The sequence below is a fragment of the Rhagoletis pomonella genome, unplaced genomic scaffold (genome assembly GCF_013731165.1).
Source record: "Rhagoletis pomonella isolate Grant_MI unplaced genomic scaffold, Rhpom_1.0 Rhpom_scaffold_00007, whole genome shotgun sequence".
Lineage (NCBI taxonomy): Eukaryota > Metazoa > Arthropoda > Insecta > Diptera > Tephritidae > Rhagoletis > Rhagoletis pomonella.
The window spans coordinates 37,190,001-37,207,689 of NW_023458561.1; the positions used below are offsets into that span (position 1 = coordinate 37,190,001).

Here is a 17,689-nt window from a genome sequence, read left to right on the forward strand (position 1 = left end):
GCACTTCTTCAGACTAGAATTGAATGGGCTACAAAACTGCATACCAAAATATTTTCTAAAGATTCTGGTTAAATAGTTTGAAATTTTGGTGAAAATTTGCAGAATTTTTATAATTTTTGTACAAACTTGAAAATGTAAATTTATATGGTGTTTGTTGTATTACCAGCTAGGCTTTTACAAAAAAATACGAAACATTAAATAAACTAAAGACAAATAGCCAAAACAGGTTAAAATATCCCACTCCTATTATTTTGTGGACAACTGTTTGTATGTATATATAAGTAAGTATGTATATGTATGCATATACATATATGTATATCGCCTATTTACGAAAAAAAGTGACACAACTTTAAAAACGAGATTTTTCAGGAGAGGCGTTTAAAGTTTAAAATTTGCTCCCAAAATGTAGAAAAAATATATGCATATTGTCTTCTTACGGGGGAACAACATAAGATTTTAGCACGAAATTTTCACCAAATATAAAGATTGATATAAAGAGTAATTCAGCATAATTTGCTCAAAAATTTATTTTTTTATTAGTGTAAATGAGCTATGTGTGCATGTACATATGTATACATCCCAGAAAAAGTCAGTATATGACAATGTTAGATTGTATTTTTCTACAGGTTACATGACATATTGTTTAAATATTTCATGCAATTATCGTTCAATAATTGTTTGAATAGAACTGCAATGGCAAGGTGGCATTGTCTTTATTTGAACAATTTGTAGGAAATGAAAAATCTGCTCCGCCGGTATAAAAACTTTTCATACCTTAACGAGATACATATGTTTATGTATTTGGATATGTGCTCTTTTTTGACTTTGAAAAATTTGCTTGTTTTCCAGTTAACGTTCTCATTTAATAAAAATCTTTTACCACCGTGCCGGAGCCAACTCTGAGCAAAATGAAAAATTAGAACGAAACGAGTAGCAATCATATGCATTACTTCGTTTTATTCTCATATGCGTTATTTCGGTTTTGAGTCGAAATTGTGCGTATATGCACTATTTCGGTTTCTGTCATTTGCATTATTTCGTATGCACAGTTTCCATATGCACAATTTCAGGGTGCCTACTGCTGTTTGGGGCATCCACATGAACCTAACCTTACCTGTTAAACGTTTCTAAACTGCTTTATCTCTTCTTTGTAGTTATTCTATAATTTTTTGTTAGTCTACCTTAGTCGTAAATCTGTTGCAGCGCCAAACAAAAAAACAGTCGTGAATCTGAAAAGCAAAAAAAAGTCACGCCTTTTTAAATTGATTATTATTATGAACTATCTTTGGCGACCCAACTTAGCGAAGTCTAATGTTTAATTGTTTACGGGGCCCAATTAAGAGGGTTCTACTAATAATTTTTCAAAAGCTTGTTCATTAGTAAATAAGTGACTCAAATAGCGTTTGGTCATCACCAGGGAACGGATTTTTAGGACCTAAAAACCTATAGAAAAGGCAAAATAAAATAACGAAATAGGCTGGAAAAGGCAAAATAAAACAGCGAAAAAGGCAGGAAATGGCACTAGGTATTGCAAAAAAACAAAATAAGGCACTAACAAGTAAGAGCAGCGCTGTCTTCGGCTAAATATGCCGAAGGCTTCATACCTTTCATGAACATCTGCAAATTTTACTTTGACAGATTACTGCTTTTGAATACATCTGCATACATCGATAGAGGAGTTACATACCTATATAAAAAAATAGCATCTGAACAATCAGAGGTATGGAAGATATACCTTATATTAGCCCCAATCTAAGTGATTTTCACTGCTATGTGATCGGTATGTAAAACGGTAACACAATTTATTGGGTTTAGTTTCCTACATAAAGGAGATATATCGCAAAAACTGGTATCTGAACAATCAGTGGTATAGGAGATAAAGCTTATACAGCATAGATTTTGACGATTTTCTCAGTAGACTTTGTATTATTATTTATAAAATATCTTACGAAATTTATCGGTTTTAGCTGTTCAAATAAAGGAGTTTTACAATAAAATCCCATATCTGAGCAATCAGATGTATGAAAGATACATATATGTTATAGTGACCCGATCTTTGTAATTTCCACTGTAAGTATTCTGTTGATAATAGGTGCAAGTACTGCAAAATTTCATGTTCCTAGCTGCATAAATGGATAAGTTATAACGAAAAATCTCATATCTGAACAATCAGTTGTATGGGAGCTATATGTTATAGTGGCCCGATTCTTCCGCTTCCGACAAATGATTAATGCATTATAAAAATACACCCACCTACCAAATTTTATCCGGATATCTCGAAAACTGAGAGACTAGATTGCATACAAACAGACGGACAGACGGACATGGCTAAATCGACTCAGCTCGACGTTCTGATCATATAAGTATACATTTTAATGGGTCTATCTCTTTTTATTCTGGTACTTACAAACATCGGACCAAAGTTATAATACCATTTCATGCTCATGAAAGGTATAAAAAAAGTCAGAAAATACGAAGAACAATCAAAAAATACATTTATTTTAGAAATGTTTATAATGTTACAAGTAAATAGAGATAAACTATGAAGTAGTTTCATTAAATGAAAAATGTGTACTTTGAATCTTTGACTATTTTATCCTTTCGTGTTTCTAACTCATAAAATTTTAATCTGTATAGTTGTAGTAACATTGAACCACAAGATGCTTTTTGAAGTTTTCTGGCAGCATTTTCATTCGATTTTCGCGAAGAAAAGCCTTGAATGTACTAAATGCGCGCACGACGTAAGTTAATACAAGTGGAGCCCAGTTTAAATATGGAACGTTTCAAACGTTCATATTATCAGGAATAAGGGCGTTTTCCTCGCCCTTTACAATTTTATGCACACTCCTTATTGTCTCCAAGCCTACGTTAGCTGAGAAAACGGCTTTGAATTTTTCCAAAACCAATTTGGCAAGAGGTCCCTGCGCTTCTATAAGCCGCATGGGCAATGTGTATATTTTTTAATCTTAAAAAAAAAATGTAAATGCTATAATCGCTTTTTCAAAGGTAGATAAGGCAAAAAAAGGCAAATATCTTAAAAAAGGCAAAAAGAGGCAACATAAAATGTGTATATATGGAATCAGGGAAAGCTAAATCGTGGACATTCTTAATCGAATACATATACTCTATATCTTTAGCAGAAAAAAGGCAATTTCCATAAAATCCGTTCCCTGGTCATCACCAATATTACCTTCTTGCCTCCTCATCTAAAAGGCAGGAAACTTTACAATTTAAAAGTCCCCGTTGTTGATTTTTGTTGATAAGAAATGGAGTTTGTTACTAAACCTAAATATTGCTATCACTTTTCTTAAATCTCGTAAAATCTCATTGGTATCCAAGACACGACAGGAAGTAACTCAGTCAAAAAAAAAAAACAAAATCTGGCTCGATAACAATATCATAGGATTAACAACAGTTACGAGTATAAATAAAATGATAAACTGAACTCAAGATGCACACCACAACAAGTATATTTACAAATGTGTATACATACATACATACTCCTTCTTTGCCTAACTTTGTATAACAAATTTGCTTCGGCAATTTCTCATAAATCTATTTATAACTTTTTTCATTTTCTTTTTGCAGATGTTGTTGCGGTCAAGCACGTCAAACGCATCAAACTATACCGGGCATCGAAAGTGGTTCACCCGGTGACGCTTGGCTGCCACAGAAGCATACACGAGCACAACCCACCGACGCATATGGTACGATTGAATTTCAAGGCGGTGCACATCCGACCAAAGCGCAGGTAAGAACAATAACTAACTGCCATAAGCAACAAATATGTATGTAGTCTAGTTGTAGTTGTATAACTTTAATAGGTAAATAAAATTTTCCAATAGCATATTTGTAGCCATGCTGCACACATATTTACCAACATACATAAGTACATATGTATGTACATAAATGCATAGGTATATATATGTACACATGTATACCTGTATAGAATAGTAAATTGCTGAAAGTTGCCGACAAGGCCAGAAACTAAGGTGCTCACATACATATATAGTACATAGTAGATATATGTATGTAATTACCGGCAAGTGAAACTTTGTAAACACATTAACCTTCAGGCCGCAGACAGATGTGCACTTGCATCAAAGTAGCATTGAGTGAGTAAACTTGCAAGGAAAGCCATTGGACTTGATAGTTATTGCATGCAATAAGATTTTGATTCCACTTTCGATAGTTAACTGTTTGGTGAAATTGGCCATTTGCCGTCGGAAGTTTGTTTAGTGTCAGTAGTTAGGCGGCCGCTGGGCAGACTTAAGCAATTTTGATCGAACGCTACTTCTCGTACAACTTGGCGGATCTAGTTAATATCGTGGATGCGGCCTTGTGCCCCTGTAAATAGCCGCTGTCTAGAAAATGAAAGCGGTTCTCTAGTTTCCTGTTTCTCTTATATGCAGTCCTATTTTTGCCTATGGAATTTGGACCTATGTACATCTATTGGTCCTTAGGGTATGATCTTTTGATATCACTCCTTAGGCTCGAATCCAGACTGCGAGCGTTTTGGCCATTTTCAGTAATGCTACTGGACATGGGTGCGGTAGTATATTCTACTTTTCAAAAATCATTCGGTCGAAAAGTCTGGAATAAGTGTGAAAAAATTCTTTGCAGTTCATATTATTTCGTGTCAAGACTCTGTGCTCTGTACACGAGTGCAGAAGACGTTTAGCATTTGGGCCGCAGAGCTCTTGGTTTGTTCAACTTTTATGAGGAACTAACCTCTGAACTTTCCGTGCATTGGGTGGTATTAATGCTGATAGTTGCCATTTCATCTGTTGTATACATTCGTTTTTGTTTATCGTGAATCCATAGATCTAGTACTTGGTAACACGAGTGACGAAAAGAGAGAAGCACGCGCATTGTAAGTGACCCACTGTAAGCTATACCTATACCTATACAGAAAGTAGAAAAAAAAAAATGGTTTAAGCTTCAAAACTCGCGAAACTGAGTTCAAGCGTATGGATAACACAGCTGACGGACTAAACTGGTCATATACACAGAGTATCGCGATGGCTCTCGACACCAGATGATAAGTAGAACATAACGCTTTTTACGGAAACTATTGGCTGCAATTGCCAGAGTCATGTGTAATGATTTATGTAGAGCTTGTACAGACAAACAACAAGAAAAACTCGCTAAGAACTTTCTGTGCAAATGTCCAGCACTTCAAAGGAAATAGAAGTGGTCTGGAGTCATAAAGTGACGCCGCTTGCTTGATAAGGGTCCGTTTACATCCGCCACCAGTCTGCTCAGCATTGCTGTCTTCTTAAACCCTTTCTCAGACACGGTCTAGCTGTGATCCCAGAATGTGAGCTTCCTATCTAAATTAAGCCTGAGATATATAATGCAGCTGCTTATTGGGAATTCGTCTTCTAAGATAGTGTTAGTATTTATTAGGGAAGCGGTAAGTAAAAAAAAATTTTGCTAGGTCTCAGTGTATCTTGCTCTGTCAATCTACTAACTAACTGCTGGCGGTATTGTAGTATGAGCGTTGGCTTCCCTGTTTCCTTTTTACCGTCCTTTGAACTGTTAAAAATTCAGCTATTTCCAAAAGAGTGTCCAAATGCAGTAACGACGCCAGTTCGCAATTTAAAAGTAGTTATACTATTTGCGTTTCTCCTCAAGAGTGAAATTGAAAATAGCAAAACTGAGCGCACTGTGGTTGTGCGAGCGTAGAAAAACTGTGAGAAAGTTGCAATATCTTAGAAATTTGTTGAAAAATCTGCTCTACAAATTGTTCAATTGCAGCTAAAGTTTTCGTGGAATTTTTTATTTTTTTTTCTGCTTTTTAACTCTCTCTGGTGGACGACTTGCCACTTCGCCTGCTGCAAGATGCTCTGTAGCTTTATTTATGTGAAAATCTACCCACACGTATATACGCTAAAACAAACCATTGAAATAGTGTTAAGTGTCTGCGCTATGTTAAGACACGATGTTTGCAACATCATTTTTATTTAGTTAGCGCACATATTTCACTTCCGCTACTCACTTCCGCTTGGATGTCGAAGATTAAAAGATGAAATGTTAAAGACTTAACAAAGTTTTTGGAACATTTTTAAGGCATCGCGTGCGTGTGTATGTGCATATTTATTTTGTATATTTATTTGCATTTGAAAGTTATTTTAATTACTCTTTGATCTACTTAGTTGTTGTTATAAATTTAATACAACAAAGTGGTCGTTGACCAAACTATTGGCTCAAATGAAGTTTACAGAGCGCATTCTTCGAGTGATTAGACAACGAATTTTAAGAGTAAACTTTTTAAATAGTTGTAAGATTAAAGAGAAAAAAGTAACTGCGTTTGTAAGTTTCTTGTATTGCCCTCGATATCTTTTCACATTATTAAAAAGTTTATTTTCCACTTTAGTAAATAATATCGTATTCCTGTTTCTCTTTCGTTCTCTTGCCATTGACAGTATGTACGTTTGTCCTTTGATACACGACCGGAATTGCTAGTTCAACTGTTTACCAAAGAATGGAATTTGGAATTACCAAAACTTTTGATTACAGTACAAGGTGGCAAGGCGAATTTCGAGCTGCAACCAAAGTTAAAGAAGGTAAGTTTGCACGCGTTTATTATTTAACTAAGTAGCATACTTACTTATTTGTTGTCTATTTTTATAAGTTTATTGATAACAAAACGAAAACAAAGAAAATCGATTTTAAATGCTACAAGAAAGTGCACAAAAAGTTCGATTTAACTTGAGCGTAGTTGAAAAAGTTGCTTTAGCGAAATAGTTCTCTTAAGAAGCGCACTACATTTAAGCGCTTAGCATCCTGCATAGCAAGCAGTAGTGGAGTAAACTCATACAGGGTGATTCTGGCAATTGTCTTTCGACGCACCACAGTCTTTCGAAAGACAACAAATCTGTCGTTAGACAATTGTCAATTATGGCAACTATTTTGGAAGCTATTTTCTGTCTATTGGAAGACAAATTGAAAGATCTGCTAACGATAAACCCATATACATTAGCATTATTCTTTTTGTTTTTTTTGCAATCAGTTTTCTAAAAATTAAAAAAAAAATATATATATATATATAAATAAAGTAGTAAGAGTTTTCTCTTTGAAACAGTAAAAACTAAAAGTTAAAAGAAAATTATATTAAAAAGCAAAAAATTAAGCACACAAAAAAAAAAAAATAAACAAGTTCCCAAAAATTAAATGAATATAAAGACATATACATACTTCATTTTAAGAAAATATCTGCAAATTAAAAAAAAGTAAATAAAAAAAAGTAAATAAAAAAAAGTAAGTTCCTAAAAAATTAAATTATATTTAAAAAACGTATCTTTTAGATATCTAAAGATTAAAAGAAAATTAAATAAAAACTAAATAAAAAAGAAAAAAATAAAATATGTTTCTAAAAATTAAATTACATTAAAAATATATATGGTTTTTGTTAAATATAAAATAAAATAAAAAAATTAAAAAAGGAAAAAAATTAAATAAGTTTCTCAAAATTAAATTAATTTAAAAATATATACTGTAGAATATGTAAAAACCAAAAGAAAATTGAATTAAACAGAAAGAAATGTATCAAATGAATTATTATTTTTTTCTTATTAGAGCAATAAAATCTAAAAGCTAAAGTAAAAAAAAATTATTAAATTAAAAAAATGTACTATAGAGCAAAACTGAACACATCGTAGTTTTTGTTAAATATTTTAAAGTAACATTTTTTTTTTTATAAAAATATGGTTCATGGTTTAACTAAAGCCATATATGTAAATCAAACTTTAAATTTTTATAAAGAGCTTAGAAAAATCTAACGAATTTTCGTCAACATTTTCAACTTTTCAATCTGGGTATACAGTTTTATAGCCGATGCAAATTTAGTCTGATGAAGTGTAAGCGGAAAAAATCGCGTTGCTTTTTAATACTTCTTCTACATTAAAAAGTTTTAACTTAAAAAATCTTGGAAATATTTAACAAAAACCACCAGGTTTGCTCGATGGTGTATATATCTATTTACAACAATATATTTAATATAAATTAAAAGAAAATTTTATTAAAAAAAAGATTAAAAAAGGGGGAAAATTGCGCTGCTCGAGGACTTGATCCCCGTATCTCTCGAATGGCACACACTTGCTCCGCTTACGCGGCCATTGCGACAGTTGGAGCAGCCCGAGCAAAATTATATACATGAGCTTTTTGTCAAAAGAGCTTTTCATACTGAAAGTTGTCAAGAGAGCTTGTTTTTTTAACCTTTCGTGGTAGAATAAACAAAATTTGTCAAACTGTCTCGCGTACTATCTTTCAATTGTATTACAAAAGACTTTTAACTATCTTAGCCAGACTTGCTGCCTCAATTCAATACTCAATTTTTTTTATACTTATTTGCTTTTGACTAATTGCGCAAAGTGGTTAAAAGTGCGCACTACCATTCCGCGAGCCTGGGATCGATCCTAGTTTCCGGTTAACATCAGAAAAATATATGAAAATAAAAGTTTTTCTCTAACAGCGGTCGCCCCGCGGCAAGGAATGACAAACCTCCGAGTGCATTTCCGCAACGAAAGACAGCTTCCCATATTGTGTTAGCGCCAATCAATTATGCTGCAAATTATAAATATTCAATAAAAATCCTTAAGTGGTGCTTAACTGAAATTTGAAATGTGTTTTTACTTTTTTTTCCAGGAAATTCGCAAGGGCCTTTTGAAGGCGGCGAAAACGACTGGCGCATGGATTTTTACAGGCGGAACAAATACAGGTAAAGTAGTTAAATACTTTCTAAATTAGTGTAGTTTAGGGTTGCTTGTACATAAAATGCTCAAGTCTACTGTTTATGTCATTGTAAAAAGCCGCACAAACCCAAACCGAACAACAACTAAATTTGATAAGTTTATGAATTTCCGTTCAATGCCAGGCAATAAGGTTTAACCCTGTGTCTACTTTTTTTTTTAATTTTTTCCTTGTCCGTTCTCGAGATATTTGGAAAACTATTAAATCGATTTGTTTTTGTTTTTGTGCTGTAAAGTTAATAAAAATGTATTAATCAAGCTCAAATTTCATATTTATTTATTATTTATGTACATGCATCAGCCCTAAAAATTTTAAACAAATCAAACGCATGAAGTGTGAACCCCGTCCGTTTTGGTAATGGAAGCCCCATATACATATATCAACTAAAGTATGAAAATATTAATATGACTGGTATAAGTTGAGTTATTTTTTTTACATTTTTGACCTTTAACGTATGCAAAAAAAAACGTCGTATTGCACATACATACATTCCTAGTACATATTCGATATGATGCGTATTGAGAAATATTTCAAGTTGCGCCCACACTATTTCTTCCCTAATAGAAGCTTAACCCCCACTAAAAAAGTACCTAATCATCACACAGAGCAAGTGCCGCCTTAGAGCATTACTCACAAATATACCCATATATGTATATTGCCTGCATAGATATGTACATATGTACTGCTCTCTGAAAATGCTAAATTGATTTCGTTTAGTATTCCATTTTCGTTAATTTTGGCTTTACACATCTCGCCTTTGTCAGTTATTGAACAAAAAAAAAACCCAAACAAAGAACAATTTATTTTATGGGCAACGTCAGCCAATTCGTTTCGTTTACATTTGTTTGCCTTGCGGATTAATAAAAAAGCAAGGGCTGTCTTTAAGGTATTATTTCTGATTGCTTATGCACACACGGATTATTTGTATGTACATACATATATATCTACGCAAATATGTATGTATCTGCCTACATTTGTTTACTTATTGCCTTCAACTGTTGATCTGTTATTTACTTGTCTGTTGCCTCGGCGGATATCAGTGACATCAATGCTGGCGTTTGGCTTTTTGTGGTATTTAAGCGCCCTTATCGTTTTACTCAATCGCTAAAGTGACGTTTGATATCTTATGCCACTACGCACATAGATATGGGCATACATACATACTATATCTTAATATCTACAAGTACTCGTACATACTGAACTAAGTAAGGGGTCTTCTTCTGCTAAACTCTAAGGCTAGCTGACAATTTATTTATTTTATGGTCCATTCAACTTCCAGTAACTCATTTAAATGGTAAATCCCGATGTCGGTTATAGCAGAGGGCTTAAATTGTTTGTTCAGCATCTCATTTACATATTCTTTAGAACTTATTGTAATTTCAAATATTGCTCATCCTGAAGAAGTGGTCGCTATTATTTAGATTTAAGTCCATTTATGTAGTTGCATTACGTTGTGTATGGACGTTTACCATTTCCATTGCCATTTATGTGATATCTTCCATTACAATAATGTACGTATATTTTTTTCTTTGACTTTGCAGGTGTTACAAAACAGGTGGGCGATGCGTTGTTGCTCGAGGGTCAGCAGCGGAGTGGTCGTGTTGTTAGTATTGGTATTGCACCCTGGGGCATAGTGGAGCGTAATCACGAACTTTTGGGACATAATCGTGAGGTGCCCTGTCATAGCATAAGTTCGCCAAGGTGAGTGCGTATTGTAAAGTTCATTCCTATGACAGGGGTTACGTAAATACTTGGCTAGTTTAAAGCTGTATTTTGTGGCACATATGTACGTGCGTATATGTGCAAGTGGCAACCGTCAACAGCTACAAATGTTAACGCAACCGTCAAGTTACTTTGCTGCATGCATATTCATGGGTTTGACAAGCTGTGGTCTGTTGCTTGATTTGAATTTTGAACAGCGCTATTCAGTGTTGCGTATCCGCCATGGGGTACGCCATGTGGTGTCTCTAAATTGGCATTTGATAGTATATTTGACTGGATAATGAGCTGCTTTGCAGGCAGCTTAAATACTTATTTAAATTCTAATTTGAATGAAAAGCAGTTGAAATGTTTGCTGATGTATTTATCCTTTCTTCTCTATTCATGCCCTTAGGTCAAAATTAGCAGTGTTGAATAATCGTCATGCTTACTTCCTGCTGGTCGATAATGGTACACAAGCGAAATATGGCGCTGAGTTGATATTGCGACGAAAATTGGAAAAATTCATATCGAACTTAAAACTTCATCCATGTAAGTATGATTTTTAAGAATAAATTTAGCATACAGATTAAACGCAGACTATGATTTTCACGCTTAATGCAAATCTATTGTTTTATCTTCTGCTGAAATTAAAAAAAGCTGCGTAAAAAAGAAATTTTAGTTTTGTTTTCAAGAAAATAATTCATTGGTTTTGTGCATGTATGTATGTGCATCGCTTATGCACTGCCAGGAATCTAACCCCTTCCGCATGAAATCTTCGGCAACCCTTTTTATCTCCTAAACTATAGGGGCCTGTCTGCAGCTGCGAACTTACGTCGATGGCGTACCAAATCCGAAAGCGAACAACGCGAAAATTCGAAATTCACACTTTGAAGTAGATAGCCGCAATAAAGTTCTCAAATCGATCAAGGACAGCATTTGAAGCTAAGCAACGTGGTTGGAAACGCGCAAGGCAATTGACCGGCCGGCTGGTAACAACTCGCAACTAACTTCTCTCTAACTTTGCGTCACACCACGTAGAAACATCGAGCTGTTTGCGCCTTCCGATAGTGGAGTTTGATGACAATAACCGAAAGATTAGCTGACTGGAGGTAGGGCTAAGTGGGCGCTATAACAACAACACACGAGTGGCTTTATTGTATCCCGGGAGTCTGTTTCCCCCTCCAACTTTTCCAGAAGTGATTCGCATGGAAGAACTTCGGGGAAGTAGAAAATAATTCTGGCTGACTTTTCAAATCGCTTTAGGGCCTGCCAAAAAATTCGAAAGCCAAAAAGTTCAGTAAAGGTTTTGATGGTTAAAGTTTCTGGAATAAATCTTGTTGACACTTACTAGAGTTTATAAGCTACTTATTCTACGTTGTCCACCAGACTGCGAGGGCGTAGAATAAAAAAGTTGGTGCAAACCCATTTGCTTCATTCTCAAAGTATACAACGCTGACGTCCCTGATGTTAATGCCACAACGAATAGCATCTAGGTTAGTCTTAGGTTAGATTGTCGTGGTCATCTATAAGACGCGCTTAAGCTCAGGGCCCATTGCGATGCCGTTTGAGGGGTTAGCAGCTCGCAATCCCCCCTAAACTATTTTGAACTTCTCAGGAAATTTAGAAGGTCCCTGATTTCCATTATTCTAAAGTTCTCCAAGTTGTCAAAGAATTGTCCACGAAGAGTGCAGAGTCTTTGTCTCAATAGCGGAAGGCTTTGGCTCAACAGTTGCAGAATCGTTTCCCGCTCCTCTTCGTATTGACAAATTCTACAGAAGTCATGTAATCGTAGGCCTAGTCGATAGATATGTTTGCCAGTTAGGTAGTGTCCTGTTATAACAGATACTAATAAACTAATATTAGGCTAATTTAGGTTCAATAGTAGGTAAGTGCCTTCAGCGCTGAGCACCGGCCGCAAAGATAGGGAAATTCCCGTTCCCACGACAGTCGGGTCTACGTAACCAGAACGACCCAGTTTTATATTTGGCCAAGTACTGCCACTCCAGCAACACTCACCAAAAATTCTTTGGGGAACTTGTGTGCTGCTACAACAACAACAACAGGGAAATTCCCAGGTGATGGTAGTATACACCTTCACCAACCCTCCTCTCGAACTTAGAGCCATCTGTATATACATGGATGGACTCTCCACTCCTTTCAGCGTCTGGTTTCCACTCTTCCCTTGAGGGTCGTAAACATTATAGCAGCTGCAGGTCTCAGAAGTCCAAAGTCCACCAATCCAGGAAGTATTGTTAGTCAACTATCTGCTTCGTAGCCTTACGAATAGTTGTAAGAAATATAAACCAAAAAGCAGACTAATATAAAAGAAAATGATAACCACGGTAATTCTACCACTATTTTAATATTAAATCACAGAATAAGTTATAGATCGCAGGTTAGCCTGTACATAAACTCCAACTTTTTATAGAAACCTTCTTTTCCATTTTTAGCACCTACTTATCGATTTTTAACCATTCATAATTTTTCATCTTGAGGAGCAGCAAATTGATTTGCCATTATCGTACTTTGTGCGTCCTTTAGTTTTTCAATGTGACTTTTATTTGCCAGCAACATACATCCATACAAATGCATTTTTTGCAACTCAAACATTTCCACAGCAATTCTGTTAGTTTAACAAAGGCACTCATGGGTACTGTAACCATGCCTGTATGCATGCACATTAGGGTGGTATAAATTAAGTAAAGTCAGAATTTTAATTCTCTCACCCCCTAGGATTGTTCTATATCGAAAAAAGTATACCCCCATTTTTTTATTTTGAAATCAAAAAATACTTAGAAGTTGCGCAAAGCGCTCAAATGTTTTATATAGGGAAAAAACAAACTTTCCGTGGAAATGGTATGCAATTCTTGAAAATCAATATCAAAACTCTGGTTCTCTTCAGGACACTTCCAATAACAATATACAATTGCTTATTTAACCATTTTTAATACTGAAAGATTTTTTATCTATTCCCCCCATTGCATTTTCTGGCATTTTCTAGGGGTTTCGACGGACCTATAAAATATAGTTACTACGAAAAAAATTTTTAAAAATTTAATTGGGTATTATTTCTGGGAATCTTCTGAAGAGAAACAGAGTTTTCCGGTCGAAAAATATTGATTTTCAAAAATGCTATACCATTTCTACGAAAAGTTGTTGTTTTCCCATATAAAATACGTGGAAAACTTTGAGCGCTTTGGGTGACCTCTAAATATTTTTTGATGTCAAAATAAAAAATAGGGTTATATTTTTTCGGTATAGAATAATCTTAGCCGGCGAGAGCATAAAACTTCCGACTTTACTGTTTGTTTATTTTTGGAGCACCGTAATGCACATCCATAAATACATACTGATATATATAATATAACGAAGCATTATTGTAATACATATATGTATGACTGTACACACGCGCGTACGCTGTATATATATACATACATATGTGTGTATAATGTTTGCTAGGATAATGTAGTCTTTATTTCAAATTGATTTCATCTATTTGTGGAAATGCTGCACTTTTACTTCCGCTGTGATTTTATTTCAACTCAACTCCAATAACGGTATTTATTTGTTTTCATTGCTATTGCTCTTGAGTTGGTTTACCGGTTGGCTGGTTTTGTAACCAGGAAATAGGTGGACATGTCGCATGCGGTTGTCGCATGCCAAGCTAGAATGAAAATATTTCGTTCACATAAACGTTTAGTAGTTTGATTGGGAAAATGTTGAACATTTTACGTGCATTCACACAACCACAAATACACACGTAGTACACATATGCACACATCCTGTAAGGACTTGTACCAGTTTGTAATTCAGCCCAACTAGTTCACGTTCTATGCTTTTTCAATGTTAACAACTAGTATTTTTAAAATGGCGTTGTCATATGACATGTCAATTGTCCGGTCCTGCATCAGCACCTACCAGTAGAAATACTAGTATCATTCTACCAGTTGACGGAGCCAGCAGCGTGAAAGAAAGAAGTACCTACGTAATTTTGTTCGCGAGACTAACAGTGGCAACGGCGGACTGAGCAGTGTTTTATAAAAAAAAAAAAAATATTTCATTTAATTTTAATGGTATTTTAGTGTTTAGGTTTTTTTTTACAAATGAAATCAATATAGCAATTCATAGTAAATTCAATATAAATCAATATGAATTCGTACGACGCACGATAGACGCTTGTTATTCTCTATTACGAATCGCAGTTGTCGCATGAAATCCGATAGTTAGCGTAGCTGATTTGTGCTGGTTCACAATAAAAAGCCGTTCACAACAATATAAATATCTGTGGGGATATGAAAACGAAAATAGGAGAACTGATATCATGCGATAGGCTATGATGCGTATGAAAATTCATAATAGGAGGGTAAGATAATAAAAAGTCTTTCGTCAGACAAATGAAAATCAGATGGCAAGTTCACTCTTGGCGAAAAGCTACTTTCAGAGAAATCACTTGTGTATAATTTAGCTCGCGTCGCTCCAACAGAGGCAATGGCCGAGTGAACAATACGCCTGTATTCGAGAGAACCGAGTTCAAGTCTTCAGGCAACGGATTTGTTTAATTTACTTTTCTTTTAATTATTAGATTTTTTTTTGTGTTGAAAAAGAAAAATGTTTATTTCTTACTTCATTTAATTTTTAGAACTTTATTTTATTTATTTATTTTTTTAATAAAATTTTCTTTCTTTCGTAATTTAAGTTTATTTTTATGTTAAGACGTTATTGTTTTAAAAGGAATAATACTTTTTTTTTTAATTTCATGACGAACTGGTGCGACTTCCATCCCTAAACAATAGGTTATGATATGGAATTTCTGCATACTAGATCATATTTTCACTGCAGGGTATACAAGGATCTGTATGTAGATACATTTATACTTGTGTATGTGCATCTATGAGAAATAAAAAATCTCATTGCGGTCGTGGCTCTTTTTTCTTAAAAATAATCCACTTTATCACCGTTGACCATCTCGCTGCCTGAATGGTTTTTTCATGCAACAATTACTAGACAAATAGGTATTCATATTGACCATACCATTGACCATTTGCTTTTCTGTTTATAATAAGGATTTCCAGGAATCCTTGCCATTTGCTTAGTATTAAATTTATATATTCAAAAGCTTTGTACACTTAATGCTGATTGTCATTGTAAACAAATTACAGTGAACACTTAACAACAACAACAAAATTAGGCTTTTTTTAAGTCGTTAATTTTTAGAGCCTTTTGTGTGTTTTGAATTTGCATCGCTCATTTTCCATATTATCAGAATGACGATTTCCATCCGATAGTGATGTGCAGTTCCGAGTATTTGTTATAAAGTAAAGTAAAAGAAATAAATATATATTACATTCATACAAAAATTTTATAAAAATAAAATACATGAAATTAAACTTAATTAAACGTTTTCCTTGTTAAGGTTTCATTTAAAACAAAGTAATTTTTCCATTCAAAAACATGATTTTTTGATATTGTAACTCATAACTCCATATTATGTAAAGAAACCGAATTTCACTGAGCCGTTTTTCGGTTCTTATAGAATCGATTTTCGGTGCTCGATAAACCAGAATTTTTATGAAAAATCTTAATAAAAAACTGTTGTTGTACAATTTTATTGAATTTTTCTAATTTTTTTTACAAAGTTTGAAATTGAGATAAATAATAAACTTTAAACAGACAAAAAAGAAAAATGGTTATTTTATGCCTTTTACAATACATACGTATATTGATTCCAACCTTTTATGACCTGACAGACTGTTAGTGTGGCATTAAAAATGGAAAATTTTAAGCCATTTACACAAAGACATATCCAGGCAATATTTATTATATTTTCTTTATTTTTAAAGCCATATAAATATCTGTCAAAAAACCTTATTCTATTAAATTTGTTGTAAGTATATTTACCCATATGGCCCACAGTGCCGATATGATTCAAATTGACAGTTCAAATAACGCTTTCCAACACCAGAAGGAGAAAAGTCCGACGAAACTCAGTCGCTCTGTCTAAAGTTGTGCTCAACGTTTTGTGGGTAACAAGTCCAGTCATAAAGTCGTAAAGGCAGCTTACCTTGTTGCCTTCAAAAGCGGCTTTAAAGTCGGAAAAAAGTATGGATTTGACGAACTGTGAAAATGTGGTCAGTGGTGGATTTGCTTGTGCTGAAGCCACACTGATCAAGTCCAATCCGTTGGTTCATGGAGGGCGTCAGTTTTTCACTCAGTATCGACGTTAGGATCCTAAACGCAGTGTTGGGAAGGAGGCACAATTGGCGCAAACAGCAGGATCTCCATTCTTGTGCATGGGGCAAAGCGCACTGAGCTTCGAAACACAATGTTCAATTTATGTCCAACCATGTAACCTCTCCGATGCTGCAATGTATGTTGTATGTATTGAAAAAATTTTCACTGATTTTCGTTTTGACCCCTATTTGGATACAACAAAATATTTCTTCTATGATTTTCTGGCATTCAATGGAATTTTTCTCAATAAACCTTCATATTGCTACAAATGAAATGATTTTGTGCAATCAAGCCACTTATCATCAATTCGCAATAAATCATTCACATATCGGCCCTTGTTCACACCATTCTTGCATACATATATTGAAACTCAAATATTTTCAAATGAAGTTGACTTTCGAAGAAGAACGATAAAAAGGCGACCTAAAGCGCAATGTATTCAACAATGCAAATATTAAAGCAAATATCTTTGATTTTTTTTGTGCTTCAGAAATTTATGATATGTCCTCAATTTGTCAGTGCTCGTGCATACATATATACGAATGATGCATTATGTCACTTTTCCGGTTCTGCATTCGGATGTGATATGTGGCAGCCACTACAGCAATGGCAGACGCATGGATACGCGCATTCGCTTACGCATTCGATCAACAAACATATGGAGATGCAAATGGTAGTTGGTTAGCTGTTTGGTTGGTTGCTTGGTTCGCTGGTTGGCTGGTTGGCTGGAATATGTCAACAGGAATAATAAGCTGCTCACAACTCTCAAATATGCGTTTTTTTGCATTTATAATGGAGAAGCTTTTACGCTTGTCTGCTCAATGTACGCCACATTCCTTCATACGAACATCTGCTTTTAGATTAATGCATTTTTGTATGCGTTTGTGTGCGAATATATGTGAATATGTATGTGCGTTTGAGAGAGAGAGAGGGTGAGTGGCCTTGCGGTCATATGGAATTACGCGAATTTGAATGCTGCACGCACCGCCGCATTTGACTCAAC

At 34.6% G+C, this 17,689-nt stretch overlaps 1 protein-coding gene across 1 annotated transcript in view; it reads right to left on the minus strand.

Annotated features, from left to right (window-relative positions):
- Positions 1–17,689, minus strand: part of LOC118743799 (transient receptor potential cation channel trpm) — a gene marked incomplete at its 5' end in the record, with an annotated part of 161,503 nt that overhangs the window by 115,664 nt on the left and 28,150 nt on the right.